Here is a 20,147-nt window from a genome sequence, read left to right as displayed (position 1 = left end):
TTCAAAGCTCTCATTAGCCCTTAAGGGCTTTGGGGAGGAGCATCCTAGATATGCTCAATAAGATTAAAGTCAGGAGCCCTGAATAGCCAATCTATACGTACAATAGTCTCTTTTTGAAGATATTGATCCACACTTTCACTTCAGGAGGACTAGCATTATTGTTTCGAAGGATAAATACCTCCCCTATTGCACCTCATATGGATGAAAGGGATCCAGGACCTTGTCTCTATAAGTTGCAGCATCCATTGTTCCTAAAGCTATTTACACTAAAATGCTCATGCATTTTAGTGTAAAATAGTAACAAACATTTAGCTATTTCAACAATGCCATATATCTAAACTAGAAGAAAATGTCGTTATATCTGCTAATGTTAGAACATAAATAATTTTTTCTAGCATGATTTTTCTATTAGTTATAATGTAATAAATTTGCAGATTTTTGCCCTTTTGTATTCTCCCATGTTATGTGCAGTGATTTATTCTTTGCTACAAGAAAAAAAATAGATAATAATAGAAGAAAAATATGTAGCATTTTCTTTTTCTTTGGGTGAATTTACAATGTTCTTTCTTTGTGTTTTGAAAACAAAGTGCAAATTATTATTTTCTTACTATTTTTGCCAACAGAACATTTTTGTCAAACTTTATTGTAGCCGAAATTTCAATCACAAAACTTTGCTGTTTTTGTAATAAAAAATATTATTAGTGCTACTTTGAAAATTTCTAATCTATGGCACATGCACAGTTATGAAAATTGAACAAACAAAGTTTCACTTTTGGCAAACTGTATTCTTATTTATTAAAAACAATCTTATAATAGACAAATTTCAAAAACAGTTGCTTTAGGTGGAATTGTAGTATACAGAATGTTTCAAAAATTAAGAAATAAAACATCTCAGAGAATGATTTAGCCTACTACTATTCAGAATTGTTTGGAATATAATTAAGGTATCACATTTATATATATAAAAATCTCCCACACAAGAAATTTGTAACCCATATCACATCAATGCTGTGTGTTGGCAAGCGGAAAATGTTCATGTTATTTACATATTTCATTTTTTTTAAAAAAAAAATCAGCTAACACCTTTTATTCCCGTATACGGGAGTAGGCGAGGCCATTTAGCCCTATCTAACTTTTGGAGACTGAGTGGGCAGTTCAATCTCCACTGGTACCCAATCAGAGACAGATGGCCCAAGGCTATCACTAATTAAGCGGTGCGCAGTGAAGAGAGATGGCTCAAATGTGCCGCCATCTCGTGGTCCCTAACCCTAACACAATATATTTAATGTCTGAAATAATGTGGGTTCTACGGTCGATTTTCTTGAGTTTACAGGACGAAAAACCCGAGTTTCCGGGAGGAAAAACCTGCTTGCCTGTGCCAGAGATCGACTAACTCGGGAACCGGTCGAAAAAAGGCTTAGAAAAATTTCCTCTAGTCGCCGACTAGACTCGAAGCCAAGTCTTCCTTCGTGCAGCCAAGTGCGGCGGTGTGCAAACGCCACATCTGCTGAGCTACACAGGCTCTAGTCTTCATATTTTATTTTTTGGCGAAATAATTTACTTTTCAATTGTAGCATGTTTCTCGATTGATGAAGTTGATATTTCATGAAAAACAGAATTTGAGTATTATTAGATAACATGAGCATCTTCTGTTGACAATAACTTTAGGTATGTGGAAAATTGAATGTTCTAATATTGACTGGTTTTCTTTCTTTCCCATTAGAAATAAAAATGTGATAATAACAGTATTAGTTAATCTTATTTTATTCGTTCTTCCTGAGTGAATAACACGATTTTCTATATTCTGAAAGTAGCTATATTTCTTGTTTTTTTCCTTTCAAGTAAAACTTGAAGCCTGGTATGTTCTAGGACAAACAGTAGAAACTCTTCCAAGTGTTACTTTTGCATTTGCTAGTTGTGGAAAACTGAGTATTTCATAGCTCATCCAGAAAAACTAAGAACTGTGACCATTAGATTTCTGAAACAATAGAAAAATTATCCCAATTTCATTCCTTTTTAGAAATTAGGGCTCTTCTCCCTGCAAAACAAATAAATTTGTTGGTGAACATCTGTTTCCCAGATATGAGATGAGTTGTCCATAGTATATGCCTCTAAAGAGATGTGAGGAGAGTGCAACAGTTTTCTTCAGTTAGAAAACCTGGGTTTGAAACAGTAGTATAGTACTATGAGAACCTTCATCAGGGCTTTTCAACTGAAAATAAGTTAGTCTTACTAAGATGATGGTTTTTCTCTTCCAGGAAGTCACGTTTTTCAGCAAACAGGCAAAGCATTGGAAAATAAACGCACGATGTACTTGCCCTCATAGTTGCTCCTGTCATAATTTCAATCAAAACAAAATCATAGTCTTACTCAATCATTTTCCTGATTGAGACAACTCAGCTTGGATTAGAATCTTCAATACTGGCATGAATGCTTATAAAAATATTTAGGTTATAAATGAATTTGGTTCTGTAAATGGTTCCATTCAAAATTTATATATCTTGAACAGTATGCAACAACCTAAAACAAGGATAAACACATAAAGCAGTTCTACATTCTGGACACCAAATTATTATCTCCTTTCTGATTTTTTTTAAAGCAAATATGACATTTGCGTGCTGTGTTATTTATTTATTTTTGTGGGTGGTAAAGTTTCCGAGAAATGTTAGTTAGCATTGTTCATCTACAGAAATTTGGAAGGATTGCCTGTTTTCCTGTTTGCTGAAGAAGGACTGTAAACTTGTAGCAATGCTTTGGTGATTTCTACTCTGTAATCTAGATATGTTATGGTAGGCAAATTGTTTCTTGTATAGGAGGAAACTGTTCCAAATAATAAAATCCAATATATGTCCAAACACTTTTTTTTTAACATTTTTTATGCTGTTTCCTCATTACAGAGTAAAATGTTAGCTACTGATTGCATCTGTAGAGTTCTCCCATAGTGTCGGTATATGCACACACAGCAGTGGGTTTGTCTTTCTTGAAACCATGCTTTTCCACAGAATCCATTGATGGTTTGTGCAGGGAAGATGGCAAAAAAACATCTTTTTTGTCTTTCAAACGTAGTGCAAAGACTTTCCTTCGCTGCTAAGCTTGGATTTCAACCTTTGACAGTTTTCTTGACTACAGATCTGAAGGATGTCCCATCTTTATGCATTTAGGTACAATAATAATCTGTAAGATGCTGTAAATGCAAAGTAGCGAGTTCAGGACACATACATGTCTCAGTATCAGTACTTCAAAACTGTGCTATTGTTGCTACTTGCCATCTCAGAAATGAATTGTATCTTAATACTTGCTAGTGTTCCTTTCTGCTCGAGTAGCAGTCTGTAAGCTAACAAATTATTGAGAAAGTGAGGAAAGAACATGTCCAGTATATGCGCAGAATTTTTTTTTTTTTAAACCTTTCTGATTGATTTACAGATATTCTAAACATTTTATTCTGATATTGCTTTTGTAAGATAACACTGTTTTTTTTTTTAACATTAATTTCTCCAATATCACATAATTTAATGATTTATAATTATCAGGAAATAATATGAGAAAATATACAAAATTTGCTAATTTATAATAATCACAATTTAATTTTTGTATCAGAATATTAAAAGTTATCTGGTACAATTACTCGGGAAATATAAAGAATTCAAACACAAAAAGTGAACATATGTTACCTAGCAGTGTGTGTGTGATGGTTTTTTTTTTTTTTTTTTTTTTTTTTTTTTGGTGGGGGGGAGGTAGCCATCAAAGACAAGTACAGTTTTAATTCTATTATGAAAATTTCTGAAATAAAATTTCATTCAACAATTATACATGATTTGAGTCAAAAACTGTAGGAAAAGTACTTCAAAGCTGCTGCATAATATCAAAATTAGCAGAAAATATATAACAGTTGACTTCATAATCATTGTTTATTTCGATTTGTAGTGAGTGATTAGGGGGGAAACCAAGAAAGTTGAAGTGCAAAGAACTACAGATTATGTTATAAAGATTTACGTACGATTCTCTACAAAGCCAAATCGTAAAAGTGTGAAATTTCATGTAATCTGTGAACTAACCTTCGAACTAAGATTATGAATAAAAAAATAAAGAAAACTTAATTTGGAACAGATGGAGGCTGTATTTATTTTAAGATTTGGATTTTCATGAATTCATAAAATAACTGTTTGACAAAAATAATTATCTTGAATCAAGTTCTGGGAGAATAAAATGTATTGGCGACAAAGATAATTAGCAAAAAAATTGATAGTGACAATGATCTTCCAAAGTGATACAAATTAAGTGAAGAAAGTATGAAATGATCTCTTATTTTGCACTGGCATAAACTATAATTATACGATAAAACAAGTAGCAAAAATAAATATAACTTTTAGGTATTTAATCTAATATAACTTAGATTCCAGTTACCAAGTAAAAGGGGCAAGCAGCTGCATTTCTTGCTATAGGCAACTGAACGTAGCCACGTACATGAGGTAATCTGGTTAAGTGTTCTCCTCACCGTGAAGGGATTATCGCACCTTCTGATAGACATGACAGCCAAATTGCACTTCATATCCATGTTCTTTCAACAGGTGGTCTGAATCATATCCAGGATTTGCTGGACGTATATATATATGTCCTGACTGGTTGGGAGATTAAGTGAAACCTGGCTGTCAGAATCAGATATGGTAACTGGGATCAAGTGTAATGGGTATACTATTTTTAGGAGAGGAGGAGTACTGCTACTAATGATATCAGATGACTTAGGTCCAGTTAGGGTAGAAACACAAGAAAATAATGATTGTAACAATGTCCTATGTAGTGCTGAGTTTGAGTCTATTCTATCTGGTGTGAAGTGGAGGCTAACAAAATGAAATATATGGTGGGGTGTTGCAATAGACCTGGTGGCTGAGTTGCAGGGATGAAGAAATGCATCGCCAATTTATCTTTATGGGTACCAAACAAGTGATCATTATGAGTGACTTTAATTTTCCAAACATTATTGGGTAGATGATAAATCTCCTGATAAGAAAGAAGAGGAATTTATTGAATTGTTGCAAGATAACTTTCTCAAGCAGCATGTGAAAGAAGGAACTCGAAGTCAAAGAGTGTTGGATTTGTAAAAAGATTACATGTTTAACTACAAAGCTGGAAATTATGATCAACTTAGGAGAATACTATCTTTGGTCCTATGGTATCAGTTACTGAATGGGAAAAAATGTTAGCAATGAATGGGAACCTTTGAAAAAGTGCTTAAATGAGACGGTATCTGAATGTATCCCTAGTGTTCAAAGAATAAAATAGATTGGGGTGAAATAATATGAGACCTTATTAAACAAGAGGTCATCTTCTTGTGGATCTGAAAAAATATCATGAGAATAAGGGTGAGAGGAGTTAAATATATAAAGCTCAAGCCAGAAAAGTAACGAGTATTGTGTGGAAAGCTAAATCGGAGTATGAAAAGAAATTGGCCATGCAAGCTAAAGGCAATCCAAAAGAATTTTATCATTATGACATAAACAAAAGAAAGAATAAGTGAAAGAATAACGTTATTGAATGCAGATGGTACTCTAGTGTCGGAAGCTAATGAGATTGTTTAATTAATGAGCATCCACTTTGCTAAGATAGATCAACCAGGTGTATGTAACGTGGTACATAATGCTACTGCTACATTGGATGAAAAGTTAGACTTTCATGAAAATGAGGCTGAAGAGCTGTTGCATAACCTGGATAAGAATTTGTCGATATGGGACATATGGAATATGAGCTCATTTGCTAAAGGAACGTTCAGCTGAATTGGCTAGGCCTTTCACATATTTGTATAACTTGAGTCTCAGCTCAGGAATGATACCACAGGAATGGAAGTAACGTAAGATAGTTCCATTGTACAAGAAAAAACTGATGTGTGTACTGACCTATCAGTATCTCTGGTGTTGCCAGTGAAGATTTTAGAAAAGTTCATAAGAACTTGCATACAGAAATGGATAGACAAACAAGCTATACTCTGCAAGGAGCAGCATGAGTTTACTAAAGGAAGGTCATGTTTTAGCAATTTGCTCATATTTTATAACAATGTTATGGCCAAGTTGGATAAAGGGAATGGATACACTATGACAATGTTTGATTTTTCTAAGGCATTTGATAGGATACCACATGAAAGGATGTTGCATAAACTGGAGAATATGGGATTGGAATATAAACTCTTGACTAGGATCAGGGGATAGTTGACAGGCAGATATTAAAAAGTGGTATACAGTGAGTATGAATCTGCCAGATTTAAGGTGACCAGTGGTTCTGATGTCATTATCTATACAATAATGACATCAGGCAGGGGTCTAACATCGGATTTGCAATTGTTTGTCGATGATGCGAAGATAGGCATGGCAATCAGGGATGCTACTAATATTCAGCACTTACAAAATGATTTGAATAGGCTAGAAATTTGGGCAAATGAAAATGGCCTTCAGTTTAATGTAAGTGTAAAGTTATGCACTTTGGCATGATTAGAGTTCCAGAGGCAAAGGATCTTGGCATATTGGTGGATAGGAATTTAAAGTTGAAAGGTCACATAGCAAAAGTTGCAAATACAACTCGAAGAATAATTGTGATGTTGAAGCGAACCTTGACATCTAACGGTCCTATCCTATCCTATTCCCTCAGCCATATGGCTGATGGAGAGTAGCTACATGCTTCCTTACTAAGGAGATGATTATGAGTATGGCAGTTTCTCGTTGCCTTCCTTGCCATTACATATTTTATGACTGTAGCCGTGTGTGTTCACAGGACCAGTTTGCCTATCTTGAGGGATGAAAAACCTGAGTTACCGGGAGGAAAAACCCTCCACCTCTGTATGAGATGGAGGGTTTTAACTCACCTTTAGTTGAAAGAGACCCGATAAAGGTTCCTTATGTCATGGACTGGAATCAAACCTAGGTCTTTCCAACCAAAGGGCTTCATCTATACTGACTGAGCTATGGAGGCTCCAAACATCTAAGGGTAAGGATGTCATTTTGCCTATTTATAAGGCTTTGATAAGACCACACCCGGATTATTGTGTGCATATTTGGTCTCCCGAATTCCAAGAGGATAAAGAAGCTGTGGAAAGGGTGCCAAGAAGAGTTACAAAGAATATATCTGGATTATTGGATTTAGATTGAGGACAGGTTGCAAGTATGCAGATTACAGACTCTCGGTAACAGGAAAAAGGAGGGTGATATGATAGAGGACTATAAACTTTTGAATAGGTGTTATAGGATATCTTCTGAAATTTTTTGTTATATGGAAGGTGGGGAGAGAATATGCGGTTGTCATCTGTGGAAGTTAAGTTTGTTTGCAGTCAAGAAAGGGGGTGGGCAAGGTTTTTTTCTCTTGCAGAGCAGTGAGTGAGTGGAATAGTTTGCTTTTAGGGGTAGTGAGTTCACCTAGTGTTGGATGAATTCAAGGAAAGGTATTGACAGCTGGTTTGGGTGATTTATAGCCTCTCTCAATGAGTCCCTGATTCCCTGGAAGTCTCAGATAATAATAATAATAATAATCTGTAATCCACTCATTGAGTCTATTTGCCAGTGCATACTATCTCCATCTTTTCCATCCCCTGGTCTATAGCAGCATCCAACTGTATGTTTTGTACTTCTGGCCTCAATCTCACACCATATAGCCTCAAATGTGCTGTTGAACTTCTACTCTTTTTGGTTTCAGTTCATCAGCTATCATCAGTAACACTTCTTCCCCATTCTTTTCTCTCTATCCTCCCTGAACACTATATATATATATATATATATATATATATATATATATATATATATATATATATCCTTCACATTCTATCCCACTGAGTATATCATCTTCTGGGTTACAGGAAAATTCATCGAAAAACAATTCACCGAAAATTTTAAATTTTCGATAATGTTATGGTAAAAGTAATCCATTTAGAACAAAAACTGAACCATGCAGACAGCTTCTTGTACCAACAACTTCTACTAAGTCATTTAAGTCAGAGAGTTTTTGTAATACAGTACATAATTTGGACACATTATTTCTTTGTCGCCCCGAATATAGCTGAACTGAAAACTGGAACGGTTCGACATTTTCTTGTAAAATAATTTTCAAATAGCGAATCTGAGTAAAATTCATCCCATAATAATTGCTGTATTGAAGTCGCATATTACTACTCGCAACAACAATAATAATAATGAAGCCCACATAGTTCAATCGGCAAAAACGAAGCCGTTTAGTCAGAAAGACCTGGGTAGTTGGATCCCATTTACGCATAATTTTTATCAGTCCTGTTCTGCTAAAGGTAAGTTAGCAGGCATAATATAGATACAGCTGGGCTTTTCTTCCGTAAACAGGCAAATCATTCCGATGAACAGACATGAAACAGTTATCGGACAAGAAAGACTATAAGAACCATGTTGTTCTATAATTTTTCCCTATGAAAGTAGCATTGTAATCTCCTTATTCACGGTTCAGGTTTTGTTCTAAATGGATCAATTTTCTCATAACATTTTCGAAAATTTTAAATTTTTGGTGAACTGTTTTTTCGATGAATTGCATTTGCGACGAATTGTCGTTCGATGAATTGTCTTTCGATGAATTGCCTTTTCGACGAACTCTCCGGATACCCATCTTCTGTTAGTCTCACTAATACCAATAACCTTTGGTCAGGATGAGCCAGCCAATGTCAAAAATTCCTTCTGCTCATTAAAAAATTGCAAGATATTCATTAATTGTGCAATCTCTGTGCCCCTCTAACAGTATAATGATCGTTACAATCTTGATGCTTATTTATACTATCTGTCCCATTCTGGTTTGTTACCAGTGGTACTAACTTAAATATTATACACATTCTTACTCAACTGCCTCACTGATGCCTGCATATCCACTCAACAGCCCCCCCCCCCCCCCCCCAAACAACACACAAAAGCTCTAGTTTTCCTGATTCTGCATATCCACTTTCACTTCATTCAACAACACTTTCCAGTCTCCAAACACCAAATCCATCATCACAATCAAATTCCTGACATGTACCCTCAAGGGATGTACAGGATATGATAGTATTACATGAAAAATTTACATCATTACTACCTTCCTATCTACAATTTTCCTCCAAATCAGTCTGTTACTTGTCAAGACTCCAATATTATCAGATCTTATATTTCTATCATCTAAGGCACTTTGTACCATATCAATCCACCTACATCTTGGTCTACCTATGGTTCTTTTTCCTGCAACCTGGCAGAGAACACTTGTTGTGCTAATCCTTCCTCACCCATTCTGTTTAGGTGACCATACCACCTGAGATTAGCTCTGCTAACACATTTCCTGGATGCTGACAATGTTAGTTCTTTTCTAATATCCTCATTTTTGATATCATATTGCCATTGATGCCATCTGTTCATGCCTCTAATCTTTCTCAGGATCTCATATCTGCATATCTCATATCTCTAGTCTTTATAGAATAAATTTAGTTTAATTTCAACATCTCTAGTCTTTGGTCAAGTGTTTTACTTGTGACCCAGCTCTCAGATCCATAACTGGTTTGAACATTGTCTTATATACAGCGAATTTAGTGTTCCGACTAATTTCTCTCTTATTCCATATGAATTTATTCAATTGACTTCCTACCATATTAGCTTTGTTGATTCTGTTATCTATTTCCATATTTAATTTACCATCTTCACTAAAAATCGTGTCTAAGTAGCTGAAATGTTTTACTTGTTCCACAGGTTCTCTGTTCACAATGTAGTCGACATTTTCAATGATTCTGCCTATTTTCATTGTCTTTGTCTTTTTATTGCTGACCTTCATACCATATCTATTACAACAGTTATTCAATTTAGTCAGAGAATCTTGCAGACTTGTAGCAGATTTATTTAGAAGTATAACATTCACATAAAGCAAAGTGCTGTCATTAACATCTCCAATTCTGATGTCATGTTTAATACCACTTTCCTTCATAATGTGATCCATATAGATAATGAATAACATTTCTTCCACAATTCTTCTCAACCGTTTCACAAATATATTTGCATAAATCTTGCTCAGAACACTCAGTAGGGAAATACCTCTGTAATTCTCACATTCAGTTTTATTTCCCTTTTTATATATGAGTACTATTAGAGCTCTACTTCAATCATCAGGAATTTATCCCTCTGTCCAGGCCTTCTGAACTAGGCAGTGCAGCCGCTGTAAGACTTTTATGCCACCATACTTTAGCATTTCTGGTCGAATATCATCTACTCCTGCTGCCTTTCCACATTTCAAGCTTTTGATGACTTTTTCTACTTCAAGTATGGATATGTATTGCTGACTGTGTGCCTGTTGAGTGTTTTTTACCACAGTGCTATCACTGGTTGTTTCATTTAGCAATTTTTTCGAAATAATTAAAAAAGGATATCGTTTTCATGTCACCTTTATCATCTCTAACTCCTTTTACAGCACTCTTTCCTCCATTTCTAAGCATCTTCAACAACCTCCAGAATATCTTACCACCTTCCTAATATTTATTTTCTATGTTCTTGAAAAGTCCTCCCATGACTTTTGTTTAACTAGTTTTACACAGTGTTTAGCTTTCTTACATTTATCTCTGTATTCTCTAATAGCACAAGCAGACTTATTTCCCAAGAACTTTTGATATGCTTTCATCGTTTCCTTCACTGCCTCTTTAACTTCCTGTGTCCACCATGGAGTTCTGATTTTTCTATCCTTGCAGACAACCTCACCACATGCCTCTCTGGCTGAATCAATCAGGGTTTTCTTCAAGGTTTGCCACTGAATCTCCAAGCTATGGAGATTCAGTTCTTGTTTCTTGGTTCTTGTTCTCAAACTCTTCAATTTTTTTTTCAATAATCTTTGTGTATTTTAGCCTACAGTTCACATCTGAGAGCTGCTCAACTTTTATTCGCTTTAAAACTTTCTTACATGTTATTCTTTTCAATATGAAATTCAATTTTATCCTACTCAAGACTAAATAGTGATCACTTCCAATTTCAAATCCTCTGTACACTCTGGTGTCTGCACAGAAAACATCGCTATCAACAATGACATAGTCAATGAGACATTACTAGTTCCTTGCCTCTTATCTCCATGTGAATTTGTGCACATTTTTATGTTGGAACATGGTGTTAGTAATAACCAGTCCATGTCCTGAGCAGAAATTCAACAGGTATTTGCCATTATTATTAGCTTTGCTCTTTTCTCCAAATTTTCACAAAACATTTTTGTCATCATCATCATCATCATCAAATTCCTGCCATGTACCCTCAAGGGGTGTACAGGATATGACAGTACTACATGAAAAAATTACATCATTACTAACTTCCTATCTACAATTTTCCTCCAAATCAGTCTGTTACTTGTCAAGACTCCAACATTATCAGATCTTATATTTTTATCGTCTAAGGCACTTTGTACCGTATCAATCCACCTATATCTTGGTCTTCCTCTGGGTCGTTTTCCTGCCAACCTGGCAGAGAACACTTGTTTTGCTAATCTTTCCTCGCCATTTCTGTTTAAGTGACCATACCACCTGAGATTAGCTCTGCTAACGTATTCCTGGATGCTGACAATGTCAAGTTCTTTCCTAATATCCTCGTTTTTAATATGATATTGCCATTGATGCCATCTGTTCACGCCTCTAATCTTTCTCAGGACTCTCATATCTGTGGTCTCTAGTCTTTGGTCAAGTGTTTTACTTCTGACCCAGCTCTCAGATCCATAAGTTAAAATTGGTTTGAACACAGTCTTGTATACAGCTAATTTAGTGTTCCGACTAATTTCTTTCTTATTCCATATGAATTTATTCAATTGACTTCCCACGATACCAGCTTTGCTGATTCTGTTGTCTATTTCTATATTTAGTTTACCATCTTCAGTAAAAATTGTGCCTAAGTAGCTGAAATGTTTTACTTGTTCCACAGGTTCTCCATTCACAACACAGTTGACATTTTCAATAATTCTGCCTATTTTCATTGTCTTTGTCTTTTTATTGCTGACCTTCATACCATATCTATTACAACAGCTATTCAATTTAGTCAGAGAATATTGCAGACTTGTAGCGGATTTATTTAGAAGTATAACATCGTCCGCATAAAGCAAAGAGCTAACATTAACATCTCCAATTTTGATATCAGGTTTAATACCACATTCCTTCATAATGTGATCCATATAGATAATGAATAACAGAGGGGATAATGTACATCCTTGTCTCACACCAGATTTAACATTAAACCATCTTCCTGTACTTCCTTCAATTCTAACTGCTGACTCACAACTCAAATAAAGACTAAGTATTGCTTGATATAATGCCCCATTGACACCATATAACTGCAGCGTATTGAATAGCTTCTCTCTTGGCACCTTGTCATATGCCTTTTCCAAATCGACAAAACTTAAATACAGATCTTTGTTATATTCCCATGCTTTCTCGACTATTTGTCGTAAAGTGAAGATCTGATCCTGACAGCCTCTATTTGGCCTGAATCCAGCTTGTTCTTCACCAAGCTTTTCTTCCACAATTCTTCTCAACCGTTTCTCAAGTATACTTGCATAGATCTTGCCAGGAACACTCAGTAGGGAAATACCTCTGTAATTCTCACATTCAGTTTTATTTCCCTTTTTATATATGGGTACTATGAGAGCTCTACTCCAATCATCGGGAATTCGTCCCTCTGTCCAGGCTTTCTGAACTATGCAGTGCAGCCACTGTAAGACTCTTATACCACCATACTTCAGCATTTCTGGTCGAATATCATCTACTCCTGCTGCCTCTCCACATTTCAAGCCTTTGATGGCTTTTTCTACTTCAAGTATGGATATGTATTCCTGACTGCATGCCTGGTCAGTGTTTTTTATCACTGTGCTGTCATCACTGCTTGTTTCATTTAGCAGTTTTTCAAAGTAATTACTCCATACTTCAAGGATATCTTTTTCTCCTGTTTTCATTTCACCTTTATCATCTCTAATTCCTTTTACAGCACTCTTTCCTCCATTCCTAAGCTTCTTCAACAACCTCCAGAATATTTTGCCACCTTCTTGATATTTATTTTCTATATTCTTGCCAAAGTCCTCCCATGACTTTTGTTTAGCTAGTTTTACACAGTGTTTAGCATTCTTGCATTTGTCTCTATATTCTCTAAGAGCACAAGCTGACTTATTTGACAGGAACGTTTGGTATGCTTTCTTCTTTTCCTTCACTGCCTCTTTAACTTCCTGTGTCCACCAGGGAGTTCTGATCTTTTTATCCTTACAGACAACCTCACCACATGCCTCTCTGGCAGAATCAATCAATGTTTCCTTCAGAGTTTGCCACTGAATCTCCAAACTTTGATTCCTGTTCTCAAACTCTTTCATTTTCTTTTCAATAATATTTCTGTATTTTAGTCTACAGTTCACATCTGAGAGCTGCACAACTTTTATTCGCTTTAAAACTTTCTTACATGTTATTCTTTCAATATGAACTTCAATTTTATCCTGCTCAAGACTAAATAGTGATCACTTCCAATTTCAAATCCTCTGTACACTCTGGTGTCCTGCGCCAGGGAGAAAACATCACTATCAACAATAACATAGTCAATGAGACTTTTCTTATTCCTAGCCTCTTCTCTCCATGTGAATTTGTGCACATTTTTATGTTGGAACATGGTGTTAGTAATAACCAGTCCATGTCCTGAGCAGAAATCCAACAGATATTTGCCATTATTATTAGTTTTGCTCTTTTCTCCAAATTTTCCCAAAATATTTTTGTATGTCTCACAATCATTTCCTACTCTACTATTTAGATCCCCAACAAGGACCAACTTTTCCTTTTTCATAATGTGAGTTGCTTTTTCTAAAGCCTCAAAAAATTCCTCCACTTCTATCTTAGTAGAATCTTCTGTGGGACCATAGGCACAAATAAGTCTCATTGTCCAGTTCCCCATTCTAATATTTGCCCACATTACTCTACTTGAGACTGACTGCCATTCAAGAAGATTAGCCTCGGATTTTGTGTTGAATACTATGGCTACTCCTTCTTTTCCTTCATTGTCATTGCCTGAATGTAACATTTTGTATTTATTGCTCAGAAAGATCTCACCAGTTTTGGTCTTTTTTGTTTCCGTCACCCCTATTATGTCGATCTGGTACTTATCTAATTCCTCAGCTAGCTCAATTTCTTTGCCATTCAGGCTTCTTACGTTGATAGTACCGATCTTCAACTCTGGTGATGTTGAGTTGTAGTTTGTTTTCAGATTTGTTCCAGTAGCTGACTTTTCGCTGTTCGCCCTGGTTTCCTGGCGAAAACAACGGCGGCCTTGTTTAACCGGGCGACGCCCCAGCCGGCATAAAATTTTGTCATGTTGTACCATCATTTTTTATTTTGGTTTAACCAATAAGAATACAATTTGGTCGGCTAAATCCCAAATTGCCAGCCCATCCTCGTTCGTTTAGTATCAAAGTAGATACCCAACAGGGTGCACCACGAGAAGGTGAGGATTGGACATTAGGTCAGAAGCCCTGGTCGGTTCTCCGCATTCCTTTAAAGGCTATGTGGAGGTCTCCTCTCAGTTATACAGCTTTGACCCTTAAGCACCCCCAAAACATTTTTGTATGTCTGACAATCACTTCCTACTCTGCTATTTAGATCCCCAACAAGAACCAACTTTTCCCTTTTCATTGTGTCAGCAGCTTTCTCTAGATCCTCAAAAAATTCCTCCACTTCTACCTTACTTGTGCCTTCTGTGGGACCATAGGCACAAATAAGTCTCATTGTCCAGTTCCCAATTCTTATATTTGCCCATATCACTCTACTTGAGATTGCCTGCCATTCAAGAAGATTAACCTCGTATTTAGTGTTGAATACTATGGCTACTCCTTCTTTTCCTTGATTCCCATTGCCTGAATATAACATTTTGTATTTATTGTTCAGAAAGATCTCGCCAGTTTTTGTCTTTTTTGCTTCAGTCACCCCTATTATGTCGATCTGGTACTTATCTAATTCCTCAGCTAGCTCCATTTCTATGCTATTCAGGCTTCTTATGTTGATAGTACCTATCTTTAACTCTGGTGATGTTGAGTTGGGGTGTGTTTTTCAGATTTGTTCCAGTATCTGACTTTTTGCTGTTTTCCCTGGCGAAAACAACGGGGTCTTGTTTATCCATGCGAAGCCCCAGCCAGCATGAAATTTTGTCATGTTGTACCATCATTTTGTATATTAAGCCAATAAGAGTACAATGGCTTAAGCCAATAAGAGTACAATTTGGTCAGCTAAATCCCAAATTTCTAGCCCATCCTCATATTTTGTATCCAGGTAGATATCCAACAGGGTGCACCATGAGAAGGTGAGGATTGGACATTAAGTCAGAAGCCCTGGTCGGTTCTCTGCATTCCTTTAAAGGCCAAATCCTTTAATTCCTTTAAAAAACACCAAATCCATTCAGATACAAACTATCCCTTCTTGTATGAGTCTTTTAACCTATTAAACTCACTCCACACCACTCCTCCTACATAACCTATGCATCATGTCATTCGCTGTAATGAGCTCCTACTCAGCTCTACTCTATCATACTGCGGCAACAGACTCACTATCTTAACTCTCATTCTTTTCTTTTGATGCTTCCAGTAATTCTTTTATGTCCTCTCTTGTGCCATACTTGTTTCCTTTTAAATCATTTGTTCCAGCCACTACATTCATTTCTTTCATCCTACCCTTCTTGTGCTCTATGATAGCCTCACTAACATCATTAATTTTCACACCTCGAAAGCGCAATTTTGTCAAACTCGCTGATGACAATCTTTAATAATCAAGTCGCCACACAACACTCACTCCTTGATTTTTTTCTTTCTTTCTTGGTCAAGCCCTCATTTCTCTTATCTTGCACTTCTTTTTTTACTGTTATTAATTGATCCACTCACCAAACATTTCTGCATTCGCTTAATCTACTGCTTCACCCTTGGTATGACTCTGTGCAACCGAGCTATCGCCTTCATTGTAGCCAACTCTTCATTCTTTACATCAATGTCAATACATCCGTGGGATTGGATGGTATACTAGCTCATGTTGTATGAGAATCAGCTAAAGAATTGTCAGTACCCTTGACCATTTTGTTTAATTTGAGTCTCAGGCCTGGGTTAGTCCCGAGGGCATGGAAATAGGGGAAAATAGTTCCACTGCATAAAGGTGGTTCCAAGACTGCTGTTGTAAATTACCGACCGATTAGCATATCAGGAATCATTGTCAAGGTCTTAGAGAAATTAGTCTAGAAAAGAATACAGGATTGGATAGATGAAAATGGGATATTGTATGGTGGACAACATGGGTTTGTGAAAGGTAGATCATGCCTCAGTAACTTGCTCACGTTTTATAACACAGTGACGGCTGAACTGGATAGGGGTAATGGGTTTACAGTGATACTACTGGACCTTGCCAAGGCCTTTGACAGGATACCACATGGAACCCTAATCAGTAAACTGGAGCAGATGGGGGATAGATATAGGGTTGGTGAGATGGATAGGAGGGTGGTTGAAGGAGAGATACCAGAGAGTGGTTTATTCAGGAGTGGAGTCTAAAAGATGGCTTCTGACTAGTGGTGTGCCACAGGGCTCTGTTCTTGGACCACTGCTTTTCAATTTGTTCATCAATGATATAGGAAAGGATTTGAGAGGAAGTGTTCACTTGTTTGCTGATGATGCAAAGTTGGGTAGAGCAATTGTGAGTGCACAGGATGTCAAAATTTTGCAGGATGATTTGGATAGTTTGGAGGACTGGGCTAGGAAAAATGGATGTCAATTTAATGTGGCAAAGTGTAAGGTTATGCACTTTGGGGTGAAAAGAATAGCAGCAGTATATATCGCATTGGTGGAACCGTACTCCAGGAGATTGAGGCCAGGGATTTGAGAGTGTTGGTGGATAGGGAATTGAAGTTTAGGGGACACATTGCAAAAGTGACTAAATCAGCTCATCAAATCACTTGGCTTATGAAAAATACATGAACATGCAGAGAGAAGCAAGTTGTTGTTCCTCTGTATCGAGCCTTGATAAGACCCCATCTGGATTACTGTGCCCAGTTATGGGCACCAGGGTTTCTTCGTGATGGGGGTGGAAGTGGAGAGGATCCAGAGACGAGTGACCAAGATGATAGCAGGTCTGTGGAATGAACCTTATGAGAATAGGTTGAAGATTTGTGGGTTGCAGAGATTGGACAATAGGCGAAGCAGGGGTGATATGATTGAGACATTCAAATTACTGAAGGGTTTTTATAAGATTGATCCAAAAGATATTTTTGAAAATATGACTGGTGGTGGGAGGACTAGGGGCCATGCATGGAAGCTGGGCAAGAACGTGGTTGTCAAGGGTGTTAGAGCTAGGTTTTTTACTTGGAGAGTGGTGAATGAGTGGAATAAGTTTCCAGAGTCTGTTGTGGGTGCTACGACCGTGAATGAGTTCAAGGCAAGGTATGATAGATACTGTGTCAATGTCGAATAGTTGTTCTTGACATGATGTTAGGTCCTCCCTCGATGAGTCTGTCGACTCCTTGAAGTTTCCCGGAACAATAATAAATAATAATAATAATAATAATAATATCCATTTAGGATGGCTGTATTTTTGATTACTTCTAATTCCTGGTTTAAAGATTCTTCAGAGGAGCAGAATTTGTGTGCTCTGGAAACTAGTGATTTAATAATGCCAGATTTCTGAGGTGGATGATGAGCGGAAAATTGTGAATGTAGCGACCTGAGAATGTAGGCTTGCGAAAGACAGACGTGGTGATGGAACTGTCTTCTTTTCTTTGGGTGTGTAAATCCAAAAAAGGAGATACCCTGTGGAGATTCATTTTCTAACGTAAAGTTTATGCAATGATGAAGAAGGTTAATTTTATCTAGAAACAGTTGTAATTCATGTTTGGGATGATCCCAGACTGCAAATACATCGTCGACATATCTTAACCAAATTTTTGGTTTTTGGCTCAAAAGCGAATATTTTACTTCAAGGTGTTCTAGAAACAAGTTTGCTAGGTTTGGTGATAAAGGAGATCCCATTGCTTTTCCTTCTTCTTGCTTGTAAATTTGACCTTTCCAGGTGAAGTAATCTGATGCAATAACAAACTTGAACAATTCAACTATATCAAACGGAAATTTTTGAGTTAGTAATTCTATTGTTTCTCTATGGGGAATGTTTATGAAGAGGGAGTCAATGTCGAAGCTGATTAACAAGTCAGTTTTTGATAGTTGAATGTCTTTAATTTTTATGTGAAACTCAGTAGAATTTTTGATTGAAGAGACTGAGTGGCCTGTGTGAGGGCGGAGAAGGTTAGATAAGAATCTTGATAACTTGTAAGTTGGACTGCTGATAGTCTACAACAGGTCTAAGGGAACATTAGTTTTGTGTAGCTTAGGTAAGCCATAAATTCTAGGAGGTCTTGCATGGTATGTCTTAAGTTTTTTGATTGTTTCTTCATCTAAGGAGGAAGTTTCATTAAGTAGCTTATTTAATTTTCTGAGTTGATGTTTTGTAGGATCATAATCCAATTTGGCATAAGTATTACGATCTCAAAAGAAGTAAATTCATTTTTCGGTCATATGAAAAATGAATTTTACGTAAAATTATCCAATTTTACGTCAAATTGGATTATGATCCTACAAAACGTCAACTCAGAAAATTAAATAAGCTACTTAATGAAACTTCCTCCTTAGATGAAGAAACAATCAAAAAACTTAAGACATACCATACAAGACCTAGAATTTATGGCTTACCTAAGCTACACAAAACTAATGTTCCACTTAGACCTGTTGTAGACTGTATCGGCAGTCCAAGTTACAAGTTATCAAGATTCTTATCTAACCTTCTCTGCCCTCACACAGGCCACTCAGTCTCTTCAATCAAAAATTCTACTGAGTTTCACTTAAAAATTAAATACATTCAACTATCAAAAACTGACTTGTTAATCAGCTTCGACATTGACTCCCTCTTCACAAACATTCCCCATAAAGAAACAATAGAATTACTAACTCAAAAATTTCCGTTTGATATAGTTGAATTGTTCAAGTTTTTTATTGCATCAGGTTACTTCACCTGGAAAGGTCAAATTTACAAGCAAGAAGGAACAGCAATGGGATTTCCTTTATCACCAAACCTAGCAAACTTGTTTCTAGAACACCTTGAAGAAAAAATATTCACTTTTGAACCCAAACCAAAAATTTTGTTAAGATATGTCGACAAGGATGTACATTATCCCCTCTGTTATTCATTATCTATATGGATCACATTATGAAGGAAAGTGGTATTAAACATGATATCAGAATTGGAGATGTTAGCTCTTTGCTTTATGCAGACAATGTTATACTTCTAAATAAATCCGCTACAAGTTTGCAAGAGTCCCTGACTAAATTGAATAACTGTTGTAATAGATATGGTATAAAGGTTAGCATTAAAGAGACAAAGACAATGAAAATAGGTAGAATTGTTGAAAATGTCAATTATGTTGTGAATGGGGAAACTGTGGAACAAGTAAAACATTTCAGCTACTTAGGCACGATTTTTACTGAAGATGGTAAATTAAATATGGGGATAGACAAGAATCAACAAAACTGGTATGGTAGGAAGTCACTTGAATAAATTCATATGGAATAAGAGAGAAATTAGTCGGAACACTAAATTAGCTGTATACAAGAAGGTGTTTAAACCAGTTTTAACTTATGGAGCTGGGCCAGAAGTAAAACACTTGACCAAAGACTAGAGACCGCAGATATAAGAGTCCTGAGAAAGATTAGAGGCATGAACAGATGGCATCAATGGCAATATCATATTAAAAATGAGGATATTAGGAAAGGAACTTGACATTGTCAGCATTCAGGAATGCATTAGCAGAGCTGATCTCAGGTGGTATGGTCACTTAAACAGAATGGGTGAAGAAAGATTAGCAGAACAAGTGTTCTCTTTCAGGTTAGCAGGAAAACGACCCAGAGGACGACCAAGATATAGGTGGATTGATACGGTACAAAGTGCCTTAGATGATAGAAATATAAGCTCTGATAATGATATTATTGGAGTCTTAACAAGTAACAAACTGATTTGGAGGAAAATTGTAGATAGGTAGTAATGATGTAAATTTTTCATGTAGTACTATCATATCCTGTACACCCCTTGAGGGTACATGTCAGGAATTTGGTGATGATGATTACATGCAGAGCCA

The 20,147-nt window shown here is 36.3% G+C and overlaps 1 protein-coding gene across 1 annotated transcript in view; it reads left to right on the top strand.

The window, feature by feature from the left end:
• The window catches only part of LOC150107632 (solute carrier family 25 member 36-A-like), a 163,866-nt gene that overhangs the window by 137,667 nt on the left and 6,052 nt on the right, over window positions 1-20,147 (top strand). The gene's annotated exons all lie outside the window — the stretch shown is intronic.

The sequence above is a fragment of the Typopeltis vanoorti genome, chromosome 4, assembly GCF_054136105.1.
Source record: "Typopeltis vanoorti isolate ZY-2024b chromosome 4, IOZ_Tvanoo_1.0, whole genome shotgun sequence".
Classification (NCBI taxonomy): Eukaryota; Metazoa; Arthropoda; class Arachnida; order Uropygi; family Thelyphonidae; genus Typopeltis; species Typopeltis vanoorti.
Note: the sequence above shows the minus strand (reverse complement) of the source record. Positions and strands in the feature narration are given on the sequence as shown.